Genomic DNA, 8,379 nt, shown 5'->3' on the forward strand with positions numbered 1-8,379 from the left:
CCATCTCTGGAAACTCAGGAACAAGTAGATGACTAAATAGCTGGAAGAAGTAGTGAGGATACTGACCTGGGAGTGGACGGGTTGCACAGCCAACAGAATGGGGAAGACATCTCTGCCCTAAGGAGGTCAGCGCGGGCAGTAAAGCCAAAGGAGATCTTCACATATAATCAGATGGAACAACCCTTCGCATACCTACCTTGGAGACCAGGAGCGAATGTAATGCACACCTGTGTACTGTACCCTATTCATACTTACCCTGTCATACCTGATGTCTCTCACTATCCTTCTCCACTTGTGTGGGCATATTAGACTTAAGAAAGGACAAATGAGGCAGGACTGTTGACATTCAAAAAAAAAAAAAATGTTCTTCTATTCTGTTGGGTTAGTTCTGGATGCCTGGAGGCATCTCTTAAAAGCAGGGGAGAGTGTAAAAGGGTGTTAAAATGTTTATTCAATAGTAATTGAAAACTGATACCTCCCTATTTTTTTATGTGAACATATGCAATAGTTCAGAATCAGTTAACATGCCCATGCCAGCTGATGGCGCTTTGGCCGCTCTTGTGAAGCACTATAGAGACTAGTTTTTTTTTCCTGGGTGTGCGATCTCAGAAAGTAAACTGGCGCGCAAAGGAGCGACACTCATTTTGTCTGTTATCTCTTTATTTATTCACAGTGTTCCTTTATTGCCACACCACATAACTGCCTGTGTGTCCTTTATTGCCAGCCCAGATATCCCCTAGGTCTGAGGCCGGTAACACTGACACACCGCGCGCACAGGAAATACATTTTTCGGAGTTGTGAAACTTTCTATTTTGTAAGGAGTTATGAACGTAAAATAATGACACAGACTGGCTAAACAATCATCTCATCTGCCTTGAGAGACTGTATCAGGATGACAGTAGCGTTTGTTTGAGGCACTTTCACTTCAACTGTGTGTCTGACAGGAGAATTAGCTTTTCTGAGGTGAGTCTTACAATTTCTAATAAATAAATAGGTTGATAAAATGTATAAAACAAAGTAAAAACAAAAGTCTTGATCTCCGTAAAGACGCTAAAACCCTTATTATTGTTTTTATTAGCATACTAGCCGTTGAGAGTTACCATGGCAACCGCGGACACATCAGCTGCCGGAGGAGGATGGGGAGGATCTCGTCGGACTTTGCACGTGCTTTCGTTCAGATTAAACCAGAACGGAGACTACGTCCACGCGACTGATTGGTCTAAGTAACATATGTCGCCACCGTCTACTTAAGTAATTTTGTTGATAATTTATACCTCTGATTAGGTCTCTTTCCGTAATGATCTGAAATGTATGCTAGCAACTATTACGCTAGACGCTCACAAAACATAATGATAGGCATACTCGATTTGAGGGGGGGTTCTTATTCAATGGAAAGTTTGGATCTTTTAATGACATATTATGCGTAGTAAAGGAGCGATTTTGATAGCTTTGTAAATGTTTTTTCTTATAAATTGTCAAATAGATAAAAGGAAGTAAGCTAATTAATTTAAACTAAAAGCCTTAATGGCGTTATTTTCCCGTCAAATGTCGATTGAGCGCAGTATTGTAGCAGCGAAAGTACATAATATAATGTGTGCGAGTGCAACGCTCTCTGCTCAAGATGCGGAATTTCTAATGTGCGAGGAGCCTGCGAATCTCTCTCCTGCTCGCAAGCGGTAACTGGGCTCTCAGCATAACCACGTTGCTCTTTGAAGGGGAATTTATTGGGTGTGGTCGCGCAGAGAGTATGCCTGCACTCTTAAAAACGTGGTCAGCCGGCAAACGCAGAACTATCCTTCTTCGATTCTTGAAGTATTCCCTACCCCCTGTGGTATGTGACCTCTCCCTTCCTTCTGTAGACCATTGTGTGTCCGTCGCCTCCTCAGCTTGTTTGCAGGGTGACCGTCTGACTTCAGAGTTCTCTCGGCGACTTCAGCTCGGCTCTGCACTCTTTTGTCGTTTGCTAGTCTTTCTTATAACACCAAACAACGCTGTCCAAATGGGCAAGCATTCCACCGATAATGGACGCACGAAATAGGCTCGCACCCCAATGTAGCTGACCAATGGATGAGAAACGCGATCATCGTACATGGGGAATATTATGGTTATACTGAAACAGAACATGGAACACATGAGGACAATAATCTTCTTCCCGGTGATGGTACGTCCGGCGGATTGATAGCCTAACACTAAGATGGACGGCTCTTGTAGTCGGTGGACCAACGAGAGAGCTGGATCGCAATCTGATGAGCCGACTCTATGTTTAAAAAAAAAAAAAAACCTGCCACGCATTATAGAAACTTATTAATTATTATGTAAGAATTGAAATAATGGATGCATTTTATTTTTTTTAAAATAATTGACTAATTTCAAAAAGCACAAAAAAAATCCTTATATAGGGCCCTTAAAGGGCCCACTAATGGCTGTTGCGACGTACTGTGCTCAGCCTAACAGTCTGTTCCGGTCAATAATCACGACTATGGTGTCCACGCCAATTTAGATGGCATGAGGGAAGGGATTCTGCCGAGCAATCACAACACACACGAGGTCACAACTCGGAGGAGGAAGAAGAAACCGCATAAGCCTCCTAAGAAAGTTTTAAGGCAGCTTGCAGGTATTGCACTGTCAAATCCTCTCATAAAATAAAAAAATATGATCAGGCATTGTGGTGTCGTGTGTGTTCATTGCCTAGTTATACAAATACATAACTAGTGAAGATTAGTCATGCATGCGTTAGTAAATGCCCCAACAGAAAAAAGAGGGGGGACCGTTTAATGACTTCTCAAGGTATTTTTCTTTAATATGGGCTTATTATGTTGTTCAGATTCAGATTGTAGTTTGTTCCTAAATCAGTTGTTTGTTTCTATACATTAAAAAGTTGTAATTTAAATGCAAATGTTTAATAGTATTCTTTTTCATAACAAATCAATGCATTTTTAAAGAAATTGTGAGTATGATTTCATTTAATAATTTAATTAGAATTGTTTTCACACCTATCATAGTCAAAACATTATTGTTTTTTAAAGAGCGAGCCAAACGTGAGGCGCCAAAAGAGCGGCTCTTGTCAGTGAGCTGAGTCAAACGAGCCGGCTCATGAAAAAGAGCCGAAATGCCCATCAACCAATAAGATTCCATGTACGAACTCGCGCATTATATTAATGTACTAGCGCGCTACAATAAATGCTCTCGACATTTGACAGGGAAATAACGCCATAAAAGTCTGCACTGTAGTCTGTCTGTGACGTCAATTGCATTCAGTCTAAAATGGGCTGAAACTATTTCAAACCACTGTTTCAAACACGTTTTGATTTTTCATTGTAAACAAATATTGATAAAAATTGTACTGTGATTTCAGGAGTGTCTAAAAAACCCTCTAAAACCGAGGGTAAGTTCCAAGAAAATTTCTAATGGGAGCTGCTGACAGAGATATAGAAAACACAGGTGATCAGAGAAAGCTTATTAAATAACTTCATATTTGTTTTTTTACAATATATCATCATGCATCTGTAAAATCTAAAAATGTGAATTCTGGTATCTTAAGATTTTTTTTTGTATGTTTTCCATATTAATATTTTTCTTTTCTGCATTTCCCCTATTCTCTAGTTTGTTTATTTCCAATAAGGAGTTGGAGGCCGTGGAGAAGCAGATCTGGGACCTCGTGGAGAAGCAGGCTCAACTGAGAGAGCAGAGAGCCGTGCTGGAAACATTCAGGGGTTGACGCTCATAAGTCCGGGATAAGTATACGTTCATGCTATATTAGCTGAAGGTTATGTGCACACTCACTGTTTCCCTGGTGCTCGTGTTCTTAAAATTTCTGCACAGATACACGTGATCCTGAAGGGTGAAGAGAGCATCGGAGCGGTCGTGCTTCACGCCAGGGTTAACGACACCAAGCTGCGGCAGACACAGACACTAAAGAGGGACTTCAGGAGCCTGATCGAGACGGTGCGCAGCATATCGCCTGCACGATGATCATCATGTCAGGACTGCATCCCATGTATAGATGAGGACACGAAAGGTTCAGTAGACTTTTTGCTTTAAATTAATGGTTATTGTCATGGTGTAAAGAACAGAAACTGCTTTTTGTTAATAATTGGAATCTTTTCTGGGATCTTCCTAGGCTTTTTAGTGCTGATGGCCTGCACCCCAGCAGAGTCGGAGCAGAACTCCTCTCAGACAACATCTCCAGGACTCTACGCTCCATATGACTAGTAAGCCAATTCTCAAATAACTGCTATGATGGCTTTTGTTCTACCCACTTAAATAGTACTTATGCTGTCCAATCAATAAAGACTGTGTCTGTTCCAGTGGTAATTTTGACAGGCATTTTTGATTTAGTCTTAGTCTTTATCTTGAGACAAAAATGCTTAATAGACTAAGTCACATTTTAGTCATTTGAGTCTTTCATAGTTTTAGTCTAGTTTTATTCGATGAAAAGTCATTGCATTTTTTTCTTCTCATTCTTCTCTCTTTAGACCGAATCAATTTAGCTTATGAGAAATTTGAATCAAGGATTGAATTTGGAAAAACTTGAATAAATGATGACAATTTTCATTTTTGGGTGAACTATCCCTTTAACAGTAGTGAAAAGGGAGCAACTTATAAAAAAAATTATAGTTGTTCATATATAATATATATAATTTATAATTTTTGAAAGAAGCAGAATAAGACAATAAGACAAATACGAAAGAGATACAAATTAAACTAATTTTTCAGATACAGTAGGTTCACTTTACATATTTATTTAACATCTTTTGTTGGATAACATTAATGATTCAGATAGGTACTTTATTAGGAAAGTGATAAAAAGTGATGTGACATGTGGCCAAGTATGGTGACCCATACTCGGAATTAGTGCTCTGCATCTGTCCCATCCAAAGTACACACACGAAGCAGTGAGCAGCCATTTTTTGCAGTTGGGGGTTCGGTGCCTCAAGAGCACCTCAGTCATGGTATTGAAGGTAGGAGAAAGCGTTGTACATTCACTCCCCCCACCTTGAACCCGCAACCTTTTTGGGTTACGAGTCTGACTGTATTTTGAATATCCAGTAAACCTGAAATAATATTATAGTCCCGTCTAGCCTTATTAACGAAGAAGTAGCATAATATTTTGTCATAGTTTTTATCATCAGATATTAGTTTTAGCTCATCAACGTCTCATCATAGTTACCGGAAAAATGTTAGCTCAAAATAATAATTTTCTTCATAAAAAAAATGAACACTGGTTAAATCCATCGTCTTTGTTGAAAAAATGTACACTGGTCTGTTCCCCGAATAGTGAGGTCAGAATATAAATTTAATGCAGGCTCTAAAAAAAAATCTGATCTGTGATTAAACCAGAAAAATGCTAAATTAATAAACAAAAAAAAAGTTTGGGCTCAAAATCATTAGATCATTCACACCCAAATCAGTTATTGTAAATGAAATGATCACAGATAATAGTTTTGATGTACTCTGCTTGACTGAAACCTGGCTAAAACCAAATGATTATATTGGTCTAAATGAATCTACTCCACCAAACTACTGTTATAAGCATGAGCCCCGTCAGACTGGTCGAGGTGGAGGTGTTGCAACAATATATAGTGATATTCTCAATGTTACCCACAAAACAGGATACAAGTTTAACTCATTCGAAATACTTCTGCTTAATGTTACACTGTCAGATATGCAATAGAAAAAAATCTAACCTATCTCTCTGCCCACTATACTATTTACGAGACACTAAACACACAACCCACGAGATGAGACGAGACATGAGACTGGGTTCACGAGAATGGGACGAGACGAGATTTTTAAACTTTTTTTAAAAGAAATCCTCAATGATGAAATATACAGGGAAAATTTGTCCTTTATTCAACTGAAAAACACAAAACGCAAAAAAAATGTAGGTGCATTTTGAAATCAAATTGTACTTTATGAAATTAAACTTCTATTTCAATACATTTTATGCAGGTATAAACAACATGTAAACACTGCAAAAGGTTTTGCCACAAATTCAACTGACAGGGAAGTAATTGCACAAAATTATATAGTATACATAAAAAAAATAATAAACAACACAAATAATATCCCTTTAAAGTAGCAGTCAGTCAAGTTTTTTATTTAGTAAACTGATTTCCACTTTAATAAAAAAAAAGTTTTTTTTCACATTTAATTTTTCTCAACTCCTTTTTAACAGTATATACATTTTCACATCAATTTATTAAAAGTTTAACAAAAAATACATGTTAAGGGCCCTATGAAATGTTTTATTTTTTCTCACCATATTATTATTTTTTATTATTGTTACCAAATTCTGTGTTTTAGCATGTCTAACTATTTGAATGCATAACACAACTTAATTTATTCATTTAATTTTTTCTTAAAGTAGCCTTATGATTTTTTTTTTTTTTCTCAGAAATTGCGTGTTGTGTATTTACATTTTCTGGTTATCAAATGAAGGCATAAAACATTAATTTCATCATTTATAAGTTAATTATTGAAAATTAAGCTTTATTTTTTGGCAAACAAAGGGGATTTACAATTAAAATTAAAACATGGAAGAAATGTTGTGTGATTATACCTTTAAAATAATATATATACGCACCTTTCACTTTTCCGGTTGCCATGACGTAACTAGTTATGTTGCCAGGACGAAACTTTTTTTATTTTTTTTGCTGATGAACAATCAAATAACAAGTACAGAAAAAGTTGAACAATTACAACAATGAAATGACGGTGGATGACAAAGAGAAAAAAAGAAGGGAGACAGTAAATACCCTAAGTATTAAAAAAAAGAAAAAAAAAAGGAGGTGTTAAATCAAATTACATTTCACTCAACAAAACATCATACAGGTTCAAGAATTTGACACTTTTTTTGTTGTTAATTATTTTCAGTGTCTTGATTAAGTAGTTGAAGTCACACAGAAAATTATTTAATTTGGGTACTTTTAGAGCAAATTTGCATTTATGAATAATTTTATGATTACAATGAGAAAAATAGCAAATTACATCTCTCAGTATAAAATCAATATCTAATTTTAGTTTTGAAACAAGGAGTTTTGACAATTCCAACCAAAATTGTTTAACAAGGGAGCAATTAAAAATAAAAATTTGTGTTCAATGGTGTTGAACGCTTTGTAGAAGTCTAGAAATAATATGATTGCATCCGAATTAATATGATGTGCATAATCTATGAGATCTAAAATTAGCCTGATATTACAGCTTATATGTCGTTTAGGCATAAAACCTGTTTGTGTTTCATTAATTATTTCAGACAAACCTGTTTTTAGTCTTTTGGCAAAAACGAATTATATAATTTTATAATCTAAATTTAGTAACGTGATTGGCCTCCAATTGTCAAGTGAGAGAAGATCTTTACCTGGTTTTGGTATTAGGGTGATGAGCCCTTGTTTCATAGAAGTACTTAATTCTTCATTAATAATACAATCGTTGTACATTCTAAGTAGTGGTCTCTTGATAGTTTCCCAAAAGTGTGCATAAAATTCAATAGTTAGGCCATCTGAGCCAGGGGATTTGCCTTTCTTCATAGACTGCATTGTGTTAGTTAGTTCGGTTACAGTAAGGTCCTTTTCACAAACCGTTTTAAACTCATTTGAAATTACTGGAATGTAATGTTTGATTTTTTGAAGCACAAGGAATTCACAGAATTTACATTATAATTTGAACTATATAACTTATTAAAAAAAGAATATACATATTTATTTCAGAGGGGTTTTTGTTAATATTACCATCGATTTTTAAAGCCGTTACAGAGTTTCTTTTTATATTTCTTTTTTCCAAAGAAAAGAAATAGCTCGTATTTTTCTCTCCCATTTCCAACCATTTAGCCCTGGATCTTATAAAGGCACATTTAGCTAAATCAAGGTAAAGATCATCTATTTCATTTCGCAAATCAGATAGATATGTTTCCTCTTCTATGCTAAGATTTTCTTTAGACAATAACTTTTCAAGATCATTAAGAAGAACTTGACATCTTTGGGAATTAACCCTTTTAAGTTCTTTACTTCTACGCATTGCCAGTTGTCTAACTTTAAATGTAAAAAATTCCCATCTTTGGATATGGCTCATAGATTCATCATCCAGAATTGAAGCAGTTTTTTAACACAATCTACAAATTTTGCATCTGAAAGTAACTAATTATTAAATTTCCAATAACCACAAATTCTTTTACAACTATTTGTATTGCCAATTAAAGAAATTAAGATTAATTTGTGATCTGATAAAGGTGCATTAGTAATCAAAGTATCCAAAACAAATTGAACTGCATTAGTAGAAAGGAGCCAAAAATCAATTAGAGATTTACTTGGTAGAGACATTATTTGTCCAGGTATATTCCTTATCATGAGGATGAAAAGCTGGCAAACATCAGTGACCTGT

Source organism: Cyprinus carpio, chromosome A11, assembly GCF_018340385.1.
Source record: "Cyprinus carpio isolate SPL01 chromosome A11, ASM1834038v1, whole genome shotgun sequence".
Lineage (NCBI taxonomy): Eukaryota > Metazoa > Chordata > Actinopteri > Cypriniformes > Cyprinidae > Cyprinus > Cyprinus carpio.